The sequence below is a fragment of the Kogia breviceps genome, chromosome 10, assembly GCF_026419965.1.
Source record: "Kogia breviceps isolate mKogBre1 chromosome 10, mKogBre1 haplotype 1, whole genome shotgun sequence".
Taxonomy (NCBI): Eukaryota; Metazoa; Chordata; class Mammalia; order Artiodactyla; family Physeteridae; genus Kogia; species Kogia breviceps.
In genome coordinates this window covers 75,607,843-75,627,148 of record NC_081319.1, presented here as the reverse complement: position 1 = coordinate 75,627,148, position 19,306 = coordinate 75,607,843, and the positions used below count along the sequence as shown (strand labels likewise).

The 19,306-nt window shown below is 48.5% G+C and overlaps 1 protein-coding gene across 4 annotated transcripts in view; it reads left to right on the top strand.

The window, feature by feature from the left end:
• TRERF1 (transcriptional regulating factor 1) overlaps nt 1–19,306 on the top strand; it is a 206,585-nt gene that overhangs the window by 68,623 nt on the left and 118,656 nt on the right. For all 4 annotated transcript variants that reach the window (XM_067006223.1, XM_059075641.2, XM_059075635.2 and 1 more), the window contains one exon: nt 17,152–17,234. The gene's annotated coding sequence lies outside the window, so the exon portion shown is untranslated. The remainder of the gene's footprint in view (nt 1–17,151; nt 17,235–19,306) is intronic.

Genomic DNA, 19,306 nt, shown 5'->3' with positions numbered 1-19,306 from the left:
AAACTGGGCTGCTGTTCTTTGCCTTCTCCCGAGTCAGAGGGTGAGACTTTTAGACCCTTCGAGCATTCCATCTTAGGGTCAGAAAATAAGAATATTGTAGAAAGAAATATCATTAGGCATCATGTAGTCTTCTTTTTCTAATCAAAAAAAAAATTTTTTTTTAATTTGGCTTCACCGCACGGCACGTGAGGTCTTAGTTCCCTGACTAGGGATCGAACCCGGGCCCTGGCAGTGAAAGTGCTGAGTCTTAACCACTGGACCGCCAGGGAATTCCCAAGGCATCATCTAGTCTTACCTTCACATTTCACAGAGGAGAATGTGGAGGCCAGGAGAAGGGAAGTATTTTTCTGAGTGCTGCTTAGTAGCTACACTGGGCTTATGGCCTGTTTCCTGAATCTGGTCCCCAACACAGGCGTGGTAACAGTAGTTTCAGGCAAGTCCTGCTAAACCTTATGGCAGGTCAGTGATTCCCCTGCTCAGAGCCCTGTATGCTCCCATCCCGCTTGGAGTTAAAAACCAAAGGCCTTATCGTGGCTTCAGGGCCAGCCAGATCTGGCTCCCCACCCCTTGCCTCTGTAACCTGCCACTTTCTTCCTCATTCATGCCACTCTAGACTTCTGGTTGTTCCTTGAATGCACTAGGACATTCCTACCTCAGGGCCTTTGCACTTGCTGATCCCTTTGCCTGGAATTTCTTCCCTTAGATATCTGTATGGCTCACTCCTTCACCATTTACAGAGAGTCCTTACCTGGCCATCCTAGATAAAATGCTCTCTTTCTCTGACCTTCTCTATCCCCCTTATCCTGCTTTATCTTTTCTCCAGAGCATTTGTCACCATCTTACATGGTATATATTCATTTACTTATTAACTCTTAGTTTCCTCCCTTTAGAATATAAACACCAAAACGTTTTGTTTGCTGCTGTGTCCCCAGCAACCAAAACGTGCCTGGCACGTAGTAAGTGCTCAGTATCTGTTTGTTCAAGGAAAGAAAAGAAGAGTAAAGGTGGGGTGGGGGGCAGGTGAGGATGAAACACAAATTGAAATCTAGGCACTTGGTGTTAAGGATGGTTAGATTGGGTTAGTTTTCTTTCTTTCTTTCTTTTTTTAATTAATTAATTAATTATTATTATTTTTTTGGCTGTGTTGGTTCTTCGTTGCTGCGTGCTGGCTTTCTCTAGTTGCGGCGAGTGGAGGCTGCTCTTCGTTGCGGGGCGCGGGCTTCTCATTGTGGTAGCTTCTCTTGTTGTGGAGCACGGGCTCTAGGCGTGCAGGCTTCAGTAGTTGTGGCACGCAGGCTCAGTAGTTGTGGTGCACAGGCTTAGTTGCTCCGTGGCATGTGGGATCTTCCCAGACCAGGGCTCAAACCCGTGTCCACTGCGTTGGCAGACGGATTCTTAACCACTGCACCACCAGGGAAGTCCTTGGATTAGTTTTCGATTTAGAAAAAGGGTAATATGTGTTGGGGTGGCAGTGATCCATCACTTTCCAGTGGCCATCTGGACCTTTCTCTTTGGTGTGGTAGGCTGGCAGCATTTCCTGTCTGCCCCCAAGCTCCATCCACCCTGCGTGATCCTTGTACCTATAACTGCACAAAACTAGGTTAAACTTCACTCTTCCCAGGAAAAGAGTGTTTTATGAATGTCCTGGATATGGAAAGTCTCTGTATGCTGCAGTAGAGCTCTCTGGCCCTTTGCCAAGTGATGGGCTAGAGATTGCACTGGTGGAAGGAAGCTGCATCTTCTTTAGGGTATATAAATCTTACGTTTATCTGCACGACCAGACTCCCTCTTCTGAGGGACAAAGACAAGCACTAGAAGATTTGAGTTGAGGATCCAGGAGAAAATTGGGTGTGGGGGACATACACCCCGTATATGAATTTTGGTTGGACTTATGAAATTGGGACGTAGGAAGGGGAAGCTGCAAGCTCCCGGGTTCTGGTCCTGCCCCTTTTTGTGGGTGGCCTTGGTGGCTTACTTCCCCTCTCACAGCCTAGCTTCCTCATCTATAAAATGAGACTTGGACCACAACCTTGGGCCGGGGGCGGGAGGGATGTGTTTAAGGCTCCCGGGGATCCATGTGTGTGTGGTCTCCATGGTCCCTTCTAGTTACTGACATCAGCATAGGTGGCTGTATTTAAGTTCACTGCTGTCTTTGGATCAAATACCAGATACTTGGTGAAACCATGGCTTCCTTGATATGCTGGAAATGAAGGTGACAGTTTTTTAAGAAAAGTAAATGTTTAAAAAATTTTCTCAGTGCCGGTTACTTTAGTAAGTGTGGGTTTTTTTTTTTTTCTTTCTTCTTCTTGGTCTTAACCTGTAAGCGATTATAAGATCAAACAAGTTTCAGTTTGAGTCTCCCCTGCTTTACAGTCTGAGCCTGTATCACGTTGACTTATCACATTTACTTTCAGCTAGTCTGGCTGTTCCAGGGAGGCCTTATCAGCCAACTGTTCAGGCCTCAAGGTAGGAAGACGTGGTTTGGGGCAGTTTGGAAGCTGGGTTTTCAGCATCGCTATAGAACCTGGCCCCTCTCCCCACTTATCTGCAGACCCCACCCCCCGCCCCCCAGCCCAACTCAGTGAGCTGTTTGTTATGCAGCGATCTGCTTGGGAAGATTGTCTGAGTTCCAGCCCCATCCCAAACCCTTGCCTCTTGCCCAGGACGAGCTACGTTTGCTGGGCCCAGTGCAAAATGGAAATGGGGGGCCCCTTGTTGAAAAATTATTAAGAATTTCAAGATGGGGACAACAGAGGATTAAACCAAGCTGGGGGCCCTGTGAGCCTGTGAAGCTGGCTCTGCTCTCCCATCTTCCATTACCAGGGCCATGGAGATTTATAAAACACATTTTAAGAGTCATTATAAATTCCCTCAGAAGGAATTTGAGTTGTTTCTGTCGTGGCCTGTCTGGTTCAGGGCTGCTGTCCTGAGCCACTGTGTGTTTGGAAAATCCTGCCAGCCCAGTGGGGAGGGTTTGGACGGTGTCCATGGGTACTGATGGGAGGTGCAGAGAAGGATGGTTTACAAGTAGTTGCATTGCCCAAGCAGCCCTGAGGATATCGGGGGCTCCTTTCTTGTAGGAGCACCATTTGTTTGCCTTTTAAAAAGTCTTTTGATGGATAAACAAAATGTGGTTTATCTCTACATTGGAATATTATTCAGCCATAAAAGGGTATGAAGTACTGACACATGCTACAACATGGATGAACTCTGAAAACATTATGTTAAGTGAAAGAAGCCAGACACCAAAAGGCCACATACTGTATGGTTCTGTTTATGTGAAATATCCAGAGTGGGCAAGTCCATAAAATAGAAATTGGTTGCCAAGGGAAGAGGAGAAGGACTGACTGCTAATGGATATGGTTTTTTGGGAGGATGATGAAAATATTCCAAAATGAGGTGGTTGTGATGGGAACACAACTTGGTGAATATGCTAAAAAACCACCGAATTCGTCAGTTTAAAGGGTAAATTTTATGGTTTGTGAACTATACCTCAATTTTTTTAAACTAGAAGGAAAAAAAAAGGTCTTTCGAGGGCTCAGCATTTAACTCTCTACCCTCTGCCTCTGGTGGATGTAGCTGATTCAGTGCAGGAGCGGCCGTTCTCTCCTTCCACAAACCCCATCCCTTTTCTTCCTGCCTCTCCCTTGGTCGCAGATAATCTTTCCAGCTTCCCTCCCACAAAGCCCGTTTTCCAGGAAAGATCTTTTGGAAGTATTCATGCTGAGCAGATATGCGGCTGCTCTCCCGAGGCATTTGCATATTAGCTTCTAAAGGGAGAAAGCTTTTAGGTGAGAGGAACAAACGTTTAATTTTAGAATTCCAAGTAAGAGCAAGTGTGTGTGAAAGGTTATTATTTTTCGCAGGGTGGAGTACTCTCGGTGGTTCTGGAGCTCCGGGGTGGCAGGTCCCCCTTCCACCCATGGATCCAGCTCAGAAGCATCCCTTCAGGATGATCATCTTTGCCCAGACCCACCCAGAATTCCTCTAACATTTTTCCAGACAGGGGGGCATTTTGACTTTGGGGGGCTGCTGGGAGGAAACCCCCTTCCAGTCAGGTTTCATTTCTGCCCTGTGGATGTGCTTGGTTCTTGAATCACGTGGGCCCGATTTGAGACAGACCCTTTGCCTGGCTCTTTTCTGCTCTTGTCCCTGACAGTTCAGCACTACTTGTCCTTACCCAGTGCTCCTCTTTTTACATCTCCTGCTGCCTTCCCCCACCTTCCCTAGGGTCACAGCCCCGTCCTCCAAGACCTAATGTGGTCCAAGTTCAATCTTCCTTAGAATCCCCTTTCGTCAGTGTGAAGCCCTCTTCCTTCGTATTTTCTGTGGCTCTTGGATTCCTGAGACCTTTATCTTAATCATATTTGGATCTTCAGTGCCTGATACGGTACTTGTATACAGTAAGCAGTTAATAAATGCTTCTGGATTTCACTAAGCCAAGACTGTGTTTGGCCCTGTGGGGAACAATGAAATCAGAGAGGGAGGTGCTGAGGCAATTATAAGCCTCAGGAATGACTTGATAAGAGACAAGAAAAGAGCATTTGTGATACGAAGGGCTGGAGATGGGGGCACCTCAGAGCCTCACGTCATGAGCTCAGGGCATCTCAGGAGCCGCCGGTGGAGGAGCTGCTTCCATGGAGTATCCTTTCCTGAAAGATCTCTTGGATTTCAGGCTTCCATCCTTAGCCGGAAGGACCTGCACGAACAAATATTGATCGTGTCTACTGTGTGCTAGGCACTCATCTAGATTCTGCCACTTGGTTGGTGGATTTGGAGGAGCACAGGGCTTTTGCTTTTTTTTTTTTTTTTTTTTTTTTGCGGTACGCGGGCCTCTTACTGTTGTGGCCTCTCCCGTTGCGGAGCACAGGCTCCGGACGCGCAGGCTCAGTGGCCGTGGCTCACGGGCCCAGCCGCTCGGCGGCATGTGGGATCTTCCCGGAACAGGGCACGAACCCGTGTCCCCTGCATCGGCAGGCGGACTCTCAATGACTGCGCCACCAGGGAAGCCCAGGGCTTTTGAATATGCCCTGCCTGGACTGGGAGAGTTGCTTTTCCCTGAGCCTCTTGGGTTTTCCCCAGATTCCTAGGGATGTTAAAGTCCCACATGATCACTCATAGGAAAAACACATTGGTGCTTCTGTCTTAAACACTGCCATTCATATCCTGCCTCTGAGAGGAGGAAGGGAGTGAGAGTAAGACAGGGCTGCCCTTTCCACCCCGTGCATCTGGTGGATGGAGGCGGCCTTGGCTCTGTCCGTTAGGGTCCCAGCATGAGATGGCTGGCACATGCAAAGGGTTTATTGGGGACTCTTTAGTGAGGGGGAGGTATTTAGAGAAGTGTGGTCAGGGTTAGGGAAACCAAAGGGAGGCACCGCCGGGGTTGGCAACAGTGCGAAGCTGTTCCCTCCCCTTGGTCAGGAGGGCGGAGCTCCAGAGTCGGGGAGATGGGGCCCCCTGACAATAGCCACGATGCCGAAGGGACACAACTGCCGCCAAATTGTGGTGAAACAGAAGGAAGAGGGGAATAAATGCTTTCCCTTTGCCCACTCCAGCTGGAAGCTTAGGGAGCCCAGTTGCTGTAGTAGGTGGTCCAATAAGGGCAGAGAACTGTGTGTGCCTCTGTGTGTGTGGTTGAGAATTACCCGCCCCCCCTGCCGCCCCGGCCGCCTGGGCATTCCAGTGCCCTGCTGGCTCTTGCATTTCTTAAGTTAAAGAAGAAAGTATGCTGTCTGCATCAGCAGGATGGGCACTGGGTAGTTTTGACTGTAGCAAGAGTAACAGATAACATTCATTAACGGCAGGCACCCAGCATCCTAAGCATTTTCCTTGCATCCTCTAGTTCAGTCTTCACAATAGCCCCAGCAGGTAGGTACCGGTATTATCCTCATCTTCATCCCGGTACTGAGAGAGTTAGTAAGTTGCCCCATCGCAGTCTCACAGCTAACAAGAGGCACAGGTGGGCTCAGAGTGATTCTGTCTGACTCCTGAATGCATACGTGTACCCCCCCCCCGCCTCTGGTTCTCCTTCCTCCACAGCGGGGCCCCTACCCACCCTGTGGTCAGTGCCACGCGTGTGCTGGTCCCACTGCCTGGGATGGTCTTCCCACTTCCTCTGCACTTGACCCAATTGAATCCATTTTCGAGACCCAACTCAGATCTCACTTCCTCCATGAGCCCTTCTCCAGCCATTTCGGCCCCCATGCCTTCCCGTCGCATGCAGTGGCAGGGAACTGTCCACCGTGCCCTCAGCGTGTGATATCGGCTGTTCTGAGTGTGTACAACTCCTCAGTCTCCACGAAGACTCCAAGTTTCTTCCATACAGATCGTAGGTCCTGAGTTTTCTTGGAACTCTTCCCTCACTCCAAAGTTTTAATTGAAGAGACTTCAGTAATTATTCCAGGGTTCAGGGAACCAACAGCGATGGTGCCTATGGACCAACAACGTAGGGGAGATGCCATTATCACGCCACAGCCTGAGGGAACTTCTTCAGAGGGAGCTGCCGCGGAGCCCAGGGAAGGCTGTAGCCCTGGGAGAGGGGCCACGTGATAGGAGATGATGGATTGGAGGATTGGTTTTCTACTTGGTTAGTAAATGCCCACTGAGAGCCAATAGGGAGGGTTTTTTAAAAGGAAAGAGAATAAGCTAGAGATGAGGTCACAGGAGCATATGGTCTCTTTGAGTGTCTGCAGGAGAGATGATGGGCATGTAGCCCTGCCTAAAACAGCACGGTGCTTCCACAGAGCTATATATCTCCCCCGGTCAGATGCACGCGCCATTAGCCGGGTGGTCGAGCCCAATGGAGGTGGACGTTTGAGGAGCCAGAATTGTTGCAGGCGGGCTTCCCTGGTGGCGCAGTGGTCAAGAATCCGCATGCCACAGGGTGGGAGGGAGGGAGATGCAAGAGGGAAGGGATATGGGGATATATGTATATGTACAGCTGATTCACTTTGTTATAAAGCAGAAACTAGCACACCATTGTAAAGCAATTATCCTCCCATAAAGATGTTTTTAAAAAAGAGAGAATCCGCCTGCCAATGCAGGGGACACGGGTTCGAGCCCGGGTCCGGGAAGATCCCACATGCCACAGAGCAACTAAGCCCCGCGAGCAATAACTACCGAGCCCATGCGCCACAAGTACTGAAGCCCGCGTGCCTAGAGCCTGTGCTCCACAACAAGAGAAGCCACCACAATCAGAAGCCCACGCACTGCAACGAAGAGTAGCCTCCTCTCGACGCAGCTAGAGAAAGCCCGCACACAGCAACGAAGACCCAACACAGCCAAAAATAAATAAATAAAATAAATAAATTTTTTTTTAAAAAAGAAAAAAGAATTGTCGCAGGCTTCCTTCTTACGGGCCAGGAGGTGATGCTAGTCCAACGGCCTCCTGGAGGATTTCCCCAAAGGCCTCACGCAGGCCACAGAGGCATCGGAGTGGAGCACGGCCAGTCTGTGTCTCGGCTGTTTTGAAGCCTCACAGTTCTTTTGAAGTTTGGATAATTGGCAAACGTCCTTCACCTTTGGGGCTGACATCAAGGACAGGGCTATGCACCGTGTCCCCGCCCTCCTCAAGCATCACCCGAAGCCACTTGGTGTTGCACAGGGAAGACCTCAGCCTCTCTCCGTGTGGTGTTGCTTAATCTCATTTCTTTTTTCTCTATTCCTATTTTTCTACCCACTCCTATTGGCCTCGACCCAACTAGACACTGGAAGGGCTTTCAATTGTGAATTGTGGGGAAGCAGTTGGAAGGATGAGTAGCAGATGCGAGGCTGAGAACCCTTCGCTTTGGGGCCTCTCTGTGCTGACCTTTGTCAATTTTGCTATGTGTCTTTGGATTTTGCTTTCTGCTGAGGCTTGGATGTGCTAGGAGATGCTCCAGACAACCCAAATGCCTTTTCCTCCCCCAAACTCATCACACACCCTGCGAGCTCCGGGCCTTTGAGCTTGTGGTTCTTGCTGCCTGGAAGACGCTCTCACCCCTCTGCTTTGCCTTGTTAGGCTTGGGGAGCAGTGGGGACTGTGGACAATTCCACAGTTTACGCTCCATTGCAAGAGTTTCTGGGCTCTTGATCTTCAAGTTGTGGGTTTGAATGTTACTTGGAGTAGGCGTGTCTGCTTGCCTTGGCAGAGACTCAGGAAGGAAACAAGTAGGGGTGGGTGACACAGCCTGGGTAGAAACTTAGAGGCAGGGGGGACCAGAGGAGACACTCAGGAGAGGACAACTGCTCCATGTGGTTAAAACTCAAGGAGCAGGAGGAGGTGAAGCTGAGGAGGCCAGATGGGTCCCTTAAGGGACTTGACCTCTGTGCTAGGGCATCTTTTCTGCATCTATTCTTGGGAACTGCCAGGGCCTGGGTGTGGCTAGGGTCAGTTGTAGTGGTAGATTCGACCCTTAGGCAGGCTGCAGAAGCCAGGGCCTGACTGGGGAGAAATCTTGCATTTTACAAAAAAGGAGATGTTTCTACACACCAGACTGGGTCCTACTCTGGTGCCTTGGCTTCCTGATACTGTGTACGTTTCAGAGAGCAGATAATGCTTTGGTTCAGGTTTTAAACTTTCATTATTCCTTTATTACATAGATAAAACATAATAAAGATAAGCAAAGAGGAAAGGGAAGTGAAATTAACCTCACCCATAATCCCACCACCTAGATATCATTTACATTGAAAACTTGGGTATGGAGACTTCCCCAACAATTTTCTGTATTTTACAAAGTGGAAACAAACCGTAGGTGTATTTTGTAACCTGCTTTGTTTTATTATGTGTGTGTACGTATGTGTGATTTTTTTTTTTTTGACTTATTTATTTTTGGCTGAGCTGGGTCTTTGCTGCACGCAGGCTTTCTGTCTAGTTGTGGCAAGCGGGGACTGCTCTTCGTTGCAGTGCGCGGGCTTCTTATTGTGGTGGCTTCTCTTGTTGCGGAGCATGGGCTCTAGGCACACGGGCTTCAGTAGTTGTGGCATGTGGGCTCAGTAGTTGTGGCACACGGGCTTAGTTGCTCTGTGGCCTGTGGCATCTTCCCGGGCCGGGGATCAAACCCGTGTCCCCTGCATTGGCAGACGGATTCTTAACTACTGTGCCACCAGGGACGTCCCTGTATGTGTGATTTTTGTCCCATTTAAAAAATATATGCTTGCCCCAAACTCAAACTGAAGGGTATAAAGAGAACCCCTCCTTCCCACCTCCCCATCCCATCCCCTAATTCTACTCCTCAGAGGTAGCCCTCTTTAAAAGTTCCCAGTAAATCTTGGAAGGCATTTTGCTCAGTGAAGCAAGTCAGACAAAGACAAATACTGTATGATATCACTTATATGTGGAATCTAAAAAAATATAACAAGCTAGTGAGTATAACAAAAAGGAAGCAGATGTACAGATAACAACCAACTAGTGGTTACCAGTGAGGAGAAGGAAGGTGGGGTGGGCAAGATAGGGGTAGGGGAGTAAGTATACTACTAGGTATAAAATAAGCTGCAAGGATATATTGTACAACACAGGGGATATAGCCAGTATTTTATAATAACTATAAATGGAGTATAACCTTTAAAAATTGTGAATCTCACTATATTGCACACCTGTAACTTATATAATATTGTACAGCAACTATACTCCAATTTAAAAAAAGTTTCCTGTACATCCTTGATTAGGGAGAAATTTGGAAGGGATCATGTGTGTGGAAGAACAAATTGTAAATATTGGATGCTGGGACTTGTACAAATATTAGGTGTCGTGTGTTGCTCAGGAGAAAGGCCAAGGGTGGGTTTGGAGGGACTAGGAAGTAATTTGTGGTCAGGGAAGGGACTTTCAGAAATCGGTATTGTGGAGGTTCAGGAAAGGGGGAGATGGAGAATTTTGGAGGCCTGGGTTTTGTTTGGATTTGTCCTGTGGATGTTGGTGAGGGGCAGGGTGAGAAGGAGTGAGTGAGACTGTGGGCAGGGGCCAGATATGGTCCAGTCTTACCTCCTAGGCGGGGTTGGGGTGGAGAGGATGGCAGGTGTGCACATGAGCATGAGACTTGACAGGAAGCAGTGACAGTAATTGATAGATATTTATAAAAATACCCTTGCTTGACACAACAAAAAGTCGGCAACTCTGTGTTGGTCCTCCAAGTTAAAAAAAAAAAAAAAGGTTTTAACAATATAGTGAATATTGAAAATCTGAACGAGATTGCTGATCTGGACGGGGAGTTGTAAATGTCACATTTGTTTCTGGTTTTGTGTCTGGCTGTGTGGTCTTGGGCTGCACCTTCATTTCTTTAGACCTCCCCGTTTTCTTAGCTGCAGTAGATCAGCGGTCCTCAACCCTGGATGCACATTAAAATCACCAGGAAACTTATTTTTAAAAAAAAGAAAGAAAGAAACCAATGTCAGAACCCCACTACAGTCCAAATGTATCCAAATCTCTGGGGGTGGAGCCTGGGGATTTTTAATGCAGCCAACTTTGAGAAGCCCTGGATTAGGATCATCCTAATTGCACATTTGAGCCCTAAAGTGTTATGATTCTATGTGTTATATCATGCAGTTTTGTTCCTTTCAAATACCGTGCACAAAATGTTGTAAACTTCTTACATATGAAGAAAGTTTACTTTTTACAAAAAAACAAAAACCAAAAAAACCTCCCCATAATTCTCGTTAGGCCAATGGTATAATGTCTATGTCCTTTGTCCAGTAAATCAGAATCATAAATGTAATAAAACATGAAATAATTAATTTTTGACCCAGGACTTGCAAGTGTGGACTTTAATTTCTCATTCCCACATTTTAAAAATGGTACTGACTGCAGGCCTGAGGCCACCTGCAATTTTTTTTTTTTTTTTTTTTTTTTTTTTGCGGTACGTGGGCCTCTCACTGTTGTGGTCTCTCCCGTTGCGGAGCACCGGCTCCGGACGCGCAGGCTCAGCGGCCATGGCTCACGGGCCCAGCCGCTCCGCGGCATGTGGGATCTTCCCGGACCAGGGCACGAACCCGTGTCCCCTGCATCGGCAGGCGGACTCTCAACCACTGCGCCACCAGGGAAGCCCAACCACCTGCATTCTTAAGGAAGACCCTGAAAAGTTCAGAGAGAAGACGTTACTGGAAATATTTTTGCTAGAAGAATTGGGTATACTGTAAAGTTCCAAATTAGGCGGTCCAGTTTAGGGAGTCTTTATCGGATCTAAATTCTACATGGAGTAGGAGGTGTTTAAAGAGACTCAGTGCTGTTTTATCTTCACCATTGAAGTTTTGGGTTTTGTCTCTTCCTAAATGAGTCAGTTTTTTGAAAAGGAACCTAACTTGGGGAGGTGGGGAAACCACTGCCGGAGGTGCCGAGGAGGGGCGGGCACTGAGGCTGATAATCAGGGGACTGAGTTTACAGTTAGGCGGTTCACCTGGGAGGGGTGGAACCAGGGACCCGCCTGTGGAGGGTGGATCGGGACCAGGGGGACACAGTCTGGTGGGGGGTAGGGTAGTAGAAACGGCATCGATATTGTTTATTAATTTACCAAGTATTTTCTGGAGCACACCCACCAAACATACAGCCTGCTATCAAGGCTCAGTCCACATGTGCTAGGAGATTAAGAACAAAGGGGAAGGAACCTTCTAGTTTTCACTCCAGCTGGGGACACAAATCATGGAGGTTAGGTGTGTCTGTATTTCCCTGCCATTACAAGTAAGTGAACTGAGGTTATGGTGCCCCATACCAGTGTGAACAGTACAAATGAAAATGTTAGTCCCAGGCAGGATTTCAGAGGAGAAAACATGGCAGCCTGGAGACCCCATTGTGGAGCGCCAGGGGGCGTCGTGAAACACACACTGGGATCAACAAGACATTGGTCGAGAGCCCTGTGGGATCTCCGCACATCACTGCCTCTTTCTGTGCTAAGTTCTCCCAGCTGAAAAATGATCTCACACACTTGAGTCCCCCAGGCCCCTGAGAGCTGTTCAAAATGTCCACTGCCGGGCTTCCCTGGTGGCGCGGTGGTTGGGAGTCCGCCTGCCGGTGCAGGGGATACGGGTTCGTGCCCCGGTCCGGGAGGATCCCACATGCCGCGGAGCGGCTGGACCTGTGAGCCATGGATGCTGAGCCTGCGCATCTAGAGCCTGTGCTCCGCAACGGGAGAGGCCGCAACAGTGAGAGGCCCGCATACTGCACCAAAAAAAAAAAAAAAAAAAATGTCCACTGCCCTTGATGCCTGGGGAGGGAGGAGAGGGACAGAGAGCGGGGAGGTGTTGACAGGCTCCATGTGGAAACCAGAAAACGAGGGCAGCCACATGGGACTGGCCCACGTGCTTGGGGTGAGGAGAGGAGCACAGGGCAGGTGCTCCCGACACCAGGAGGAGCTGTATGTGTTTGGAATGTCGGCCAAGCACACTCCTTTTATTCCATGCTGCCTCCCGCCCCCAGGAGCGCTCATTTTCATCTTTTCTGAGTGGTGTCAACCTCCTGCAGTTGTGCCTGCATGTTTTCTAAGTTTGTCACAAACTTCCTGTTTGGGTCTGGTCTGAGGCTTGAAGCTTTGTGTGTTTTGAAACCCTGCCATTTACAGAGGTCCAGTGCTTCTCTCTTTGTGGCCATGGGGTGGCCCTTTTGTCCTCCTCCCTTTAGCTGACTTTGGCCATCCTTCTTTGCAGACCTTCCCCCTGGGAAATGCTCTGTAGCTTCTGCACTTGTTCCTCTTAGGGAGGGTTGAGAGTCGTGAGATCTGAAGGAGGGAGGGGAGCCACACTTACTGGGCCCCTTATATAATGCCAGGCACTGCGGTGGATGTTTTCCTACATGTCTTGTTTTATTTAGGCCTCGCATTAGCTCACGCAGAGCCAGGCTCAGAGAGGGGAAGTGACCAGCCTAAGTTTGGACAGCCACTGGGTGATGAGGTCAGGATAGGATCCCAGGCTTGACTCCAGAGCTCTTTGTATTTCCACTGTGTCACGAGAACCACACTGTGCCTTTGGTTCCACTGGTTTGGGGAGATCTTGATTTCTTATTGGGCATCTGGTGGGCAGCATCACCTTCCCCTCCATAGATTCCTCCCAGACCCTTGTTATTCAGGTGCTGCCCATTCTATCTGCATGGGGTGTGATTTGATGACCCTTGAGTGCCTTGTTGACTTTCACCATTCTCAACCATCCTCCTTCTGTGACCCCAAGAATCCCAGAGTTGTATGGTCCCTGGCTGACAGTCAAAGTAGGTTAGAGCCAACTCCCCGTTTCCCATAAATGGAGTATCCTTTCTCTTCCTTCTGCCAACTGCTAGTCACCATGATCTCCACTCAGCCAGATTTGGACTGCTCACATTTTAAGCTCTTCCTTTGAAGAGGGAGGAAGATAGGATATCTCTGTGTGTGAAACCATGTACCTAAGGAGGGATCCCAAGACCTTGAGTATGTAGGAGCAGGAAGGAAGGGAGAGCTACATCCAGCCTCTCCCCCCTCTTCTTATGGTGGCTGTTATAGGGTGTCAGACTCTGGGTGCTCCTGCAAAGGAAGAATAGTTACACTTCCCAAACTTCAAGAAGGCCCTGTGTCCCTTCCAGTTACCATCCTAGTTCTTTTGTATTTTCTGAAAAACTTCTAGAAGTATATCATCTGTGTTTTATCAGAATTGTTTTGTAGATCAAGTAACATTTACCACTGTAGACTCTGTGTTGAGCAGCGGGCAATTCCAAGCATTCAACGCACATATTAATTACCTTCAAGGGGTGTGCCATCTACGTGGAAGCTTAGCAAATGGAACCCTTGCCAAGAGAAGCTAAGTGCAGTGAACTCAGAAGAGCAGGGATTGCTCAGCAAGCTGGGGTATGAGCAGGGCGCTCAGAGGGGTGGAGCTATGGGGATGGGGTGGGGAGGAATGTCCTGGCATTGGGCCTTGAGGGGTGCATGGAAAGGGGAGGAGCATCCTGGATGGGGTGCAGTGGAGTGTGAGTGTGGGAAGCAAGAATGAAGAAGGAGCCCTTCCAATTGCATGAGTGCTGTGAACTATTATAAATACACTTCACATGTTCAAAAAGGAGAGGAGATCGTAAAAGAGGAGAGAAGTAGAAGATTCCAATGGAACTTTTAGAGCTGAAAGATACAACATTCGAAATAAAAAACACACTGCATGAGACTAAAGTAGATTAGACGCCAACTTGAAGACGCAGCAACAGAAACTATCCAAAAAGAAGCACAGAGATGTTTAAAACAAAAACATAGCATTGACAACTTGTGGGACAATATTAAGTGGTCTAACGTATGTGTGATTGAAGTCCCAGTGAGAGGAAGGGGAGAGGGAAAAATATTTGAACAAATAATGGACAAAATTTTTCATAATTCCATGAAGACTATAAATCAGTGGTTGGAAAACTGTGACTTACAGGCCAACTATGGCCTGGTGCCTATTTTTGTAAATAAAGTTTTATTGGAACAGGAAAGCAAAACAGTGTTGTAAGAGGCTTCATTTGGATGTGTGCCCTATAACAGGGGAATGCTGGGAGGTGAGTTAGAAGACATTTATCACATTGAATTTTAAGAATGAAACGTTGAGGCCTTGGACCAGGGTGGCGGCATGAATATGGACAAGAGGAAAGAGAGATGGAAGATTTCAAACCCCAGCTCTGCCACTTGCTACCTGTGTGACCTTGAGCAGGTGACTTCATCAAACCTCAGTTTTATCAACTGTAAATAGACACTCAGAACACCTCACAGGACTGGTGTGTGAGGGTTTTAACTTGGGTCGCACCCAGCACACAAGTGTAATAGGCAGGATTTGTGACTGACTGGGAGGAATTAGGGGAGTGGAGAGTGAGGACTCAGAGGGGCTCAAGGGGCTGAACCTGGGGGCCTGGGTGAGTGATGCAGCCCTGACAAAAAGGGATGGAGCTGTTTGGGGTCGTGGAATTCTTCAGTTGGAGGAAGACCCTTCTAAATCCATGCTGCCAAGGGCCTGTCCCAGAAACCCATAGCCACGTGGATTGTGTGTGTCTGAGCCCACGGCCTCTCGTTTCAGCTGATCCCTCTGATGCCGGCCAGCGGCTGGCTCTCTCTCCCGTCAGGGTTGGCACTTCACAAGGCAAGGAGGTACATGGGGCACAGAATTCGAGGAGGTACTCGGTTTCAGGGCTGACCTTGCAGGATGTTCCCTGCGATCCCCACTCCATCCAGCTCCACTCCCAGTCTTCCCTTCGTCACTCAGGAGACCTTCTGCCTTCACTGATTACTGACAAGGTCCCCTCGCTCAGCAGCGAGGTCACTCAGCTTCTCGCCTCCCCACCTCGCGCAGTTATCGCCATCTGGGCTCATCCCAGCTTGGTTTCCTTCCACTCAGAGGAGGACACACCCCTCCTCCTCTTCCTGGCCAGAGGGAACCTTCCTCCTGCACCCGGGTGCCCATGCAGCTCCTGGGACCTCACCCGCTCCAGTCATTCTGCTGTAGTCTTTCCTCAAACCTTCACCCCCTCTTTTTCTCATTCCCTTTTCTCCTTCCCTCACGAGACGCCTGGAAAGAATCTGCCCTCAGGTTTTGCTCCTTCGCTGAGGCAGCCCGCTAAGGTTGGCTTCTGCCCGTGGGAGGTGTGACTGGCGCAGGGGAAGGACCTGATGGGTTTGCTGCAAGGGGTTCCTGCTTCCACATGAGCTGTCCCCTCTCAGGTCACCTGTGGCCTCCATATTACCACACCCAACGGACACTTTGGTCCTTATCTTTCTGGACCCTTTGCTACTTTTGACACCGTGGACAGCTTCCTCCTTCTTGCAGCTCTCTTTTCTCTTGGTTTCTTTCAGTCTGCAAATAAATCTCTCAGCCACTATTACTTAAGCACCTACTATGTGCTGGGCTCTGGGGCATACCATAATTCCATGTCCCTGCTTTCAGGGAGTTTCTAGTCTAGTGTGAGGAAAGAGGGATAAAAATATAAACAAATGTCAGGTGGTGATGAGCACTACAAAGAAAAATACAACAGGGAAGGAGGATGGAAAGGGTGCTGGGGATGTCAGGAGGGTCTCACTGAGAAGGTGACATTATCGCAGAAACCTGAAGGAAGTGAAGGAAGCCTAGTGGAACAGTGTTCCAGGCAGAGGGAAGAGCATGTGCAAAGGCCCTGAGGCAGGAGCCTGCTTGGGATGCTTGAGGAAGCCACTGTGACTGGAGGAAATTGAAGAAGGGCAGAGTAGGAGACGAGGTCAGAGAAGAGGCTGGGGCAGGTCATGGAGCTGTGTAGGACATTTCAAGGACTTTGTCTTTTACTCTGAGAGATGTAAGATGCTATAGGAATGTTTTGAGCAGAAGAGTGAGTTTTAGGCTGGTGTGGGGAGCATGGTATATTGGTCTTCTAGGGCTGCCATAACAAAGTACCACAGACTGGGTGGCTTAAACAATAAAAATTTACCATCTCACAGTTCTGGAGGCCAAAAGTCTAAGACCAAGGTGTCCGCAGGGCCATGCTCCCTCTGAAGGCAGTAGGGAAGGATCTGTTCCAGAGCTCTCTCTTAGCTTCTGGTAGTTTCTTGGCTTGGGGCAGCGTGAGTCCAGTCTTCACATGGTGCTCTCCCTGTGTAGGAGTCTGTGTCCAAATTTCCTCTTTTTATAAGGACACCAGTCATATTGGATTAGGGACCCACCCTACTCAATGTATGATGTGTGAGCTCATCTTAACAGTTCGTTACATCAGCTTCAACCCTATTTCCAAATAAGGTCATATTCTGAGGTCCTGGGCTTAGGACTTCAACATAGGAATTGTGGGGAGACACAATTTGACCCATAACACAGTTCAACCTGCATGATACATGGATTATAGACAGGCAAGGATGGAAGTGGGGGGACCAGCTAGGAGGTTATTGCAGTATTCTAATGAGAGAAGCTGCTTGGACCAAAGTGGTAGCAGTGGAGGTGGATACATTTTGCAGATAAAGCTGGCATCATTTGCTGATGGATTGGACGTGGGGTGTGAAGGAAACAGAGGAGTCACAATGACTCCTGGTTTGGGGCCTGAGTGACTAGAAGACTGGAATTGAGTGTCTTTCCTAAGTCCTCTCCACCCTCAGGGACCTTTCAGGGCCCTCCTCCTGGGCAGGTCCATCCACTGCTGGGTTCTTCAGGGCTCCATCCTTGGCTGCCTCTCTAGTCCCTCCCTGATTGATATGATCTGTCCCCATGTTGAAGCCAGATATCCTGAATGTGCTTTCTGGGTCACCCCTACAGGCCCCGGCTCTGGAGGATGCTGAAAGAGGAAGACACAGAAGCAGGACGACCCTGAGAGATTAAGCCTCTTAATCGTGAAACAGGTAGCTTCTCCGACATTCTGGGTGTTTGAATGCTTTATGAGGAAGGGGTCATAAAATCGTTTCTTTGATCCATGTGGTGTGGAAAATGCCCCACAGAGGGGAGGTCGGCTGCTCTGGGCCTGGACACCCACAGGTGTCCGGGAAACGGTCAGCGCTTGTGGTTTCACGTATTGGGATTCAGCATCACTTGGCAAGGGGCTGAGGGCATCCTGTCTCGTCTCTCTTGACTTTGCAGAGTTGTTGCAGATAGTGAAGGATCCAAAAGATGTTCATGGATGGTAGCCTCTAGAAGTGGGAATTAAACGTCTCTGGAGAATTGGTACAGGAGGCCACTCTGAGAAACTCCACAGAGCCTGTCAGAGGCAGATTCTTACACCAAGGAGCCTTTGAACTGGCCCTGGGGTATTTCTAGTGTTTTTGTCAGCTCTGGCCCTGTGTGCTCTTTCCAGGCTCAGTTTGTCCCTCTAGAAAATGGGCACATAGCTATGATTCCTCTGCCAGATCTCACACAGAAGCTGTCTGGAGGGTCAATAGGTTTGTGTATAAACAGAATTTTTTTTTCCTTCAGTTTTAAACACTGTTCTAGCAAGAGATGACTATTTCCCACAAATTCTTAGTGACGGTGGGGAAGGAGGGTGGTGGTGTCTAATTTGATTCTTTCAGTGTGCGCAAGTTTTTTTTCTTGGCAAGTTCCACACTTTTCCTGTTTCTTCTGTGAGACTCCCAGTTGATTGCTTCTGTTTCTTTTTTATTGTGCCTGATTTTGATTTAATTTTTAAGCCACTGTGTCTTGGGGTTCCAGTAGGAAACAGATGGTACACTCAAATGGAGTAGTCCAAGAGTCTCTACTGAAGGAACTGCTTATAGTGGCATCAGCAGGGTTAAGAGAAACCAGCACGGGATGTTGAAGCATCCCAGGGTTAGCCATGTCAGGAAGCTGGTCCCATACCTGGGCCTGAAAAGAAGAGGGAGGGATTGGTTATCAGAACTGGAGAGAGAAGCTGTACAGAAAGGCTATCTCTGGTAGGAGGCAGTCCACCTACAACAACATGGCCGGGAAAGAGCCAAGAAAATGGATATCCTCATTGAACTCCCTGTCAGTTCTCCCGTCTCCTGATGATGCCTCCCATTAGGCATACTCAGCCAGAAGCCAGGAGGCAGGGAGCATATTGAAGCTGTGCAGAGATCAGAAGCTCTAGGGGTGCAAGCTGAGTGGAGACAGATCGGGGATGGCTATCAGGGCACAAATGGAAAATATCTGACCGACCGAGAGATGCAGATCGCTTGGAATATATTAAAAGGGATGTTTCTACTTTAGGACCAAAAGAGGGTTTTTCGTTTGTTTGAGTGTGAAACTTTGCAATATTGGGTCAGCTACATAGAACCATTGGCTGTGAGGGCTGGAAGGAGCACCGGAAACCCTCTAATCATACTTCATCCTTCTTATAGTTGAAAAGACCCAAGGAGATCAAGTGACTTGCCCAAGGCCACTCATTAATTCATGAAAGTGTTTCTTGAAAGCCCATTGTATTTTCTCAAGAAAAACAACTTGAAACAGGACCAAGCAAAATCTGAGCAAGTGCTAGGGAAAAGCTGTGGATGAGTGCTTATTTCCAGTTTATCAGTTTGGATTATTTGGGGGTTGTGAATATCATAAAACTGAACTCAAAGGGGCTCCCACAGCACAGGGAATTAATTAAGTGGCTTGTACTAGCAAAAAGCAGGGATGGGACAGACTACAGGGTGCATGTGAGACAACAGGTCAACTTGTCATCAGGAGTCCAGTTTCTTCCCATCTCTCTGCCGCTCTTCCATGGTATCAGTCCATCCTCAGGCTGGCCTCTCTTCTGGAGGCAGAATGGCCACAGAAGTTCCTGGGCTTATTGTTGCATATCCCTCTGGCCAGAAAGAAAACATCCCTTGCCGTAACTCTTGAGAAGACTGAGAAAGTGTCTTTCCCAGAAGCCCCTCCCCAGCAAACCAACCCTGCATTTCATTGGCTTGAACTGAGTCATGTGCTCATTCCTTAACCAGTCACATTGGCCAAGTGAATGCCTTCTGTTTGTTGGCAG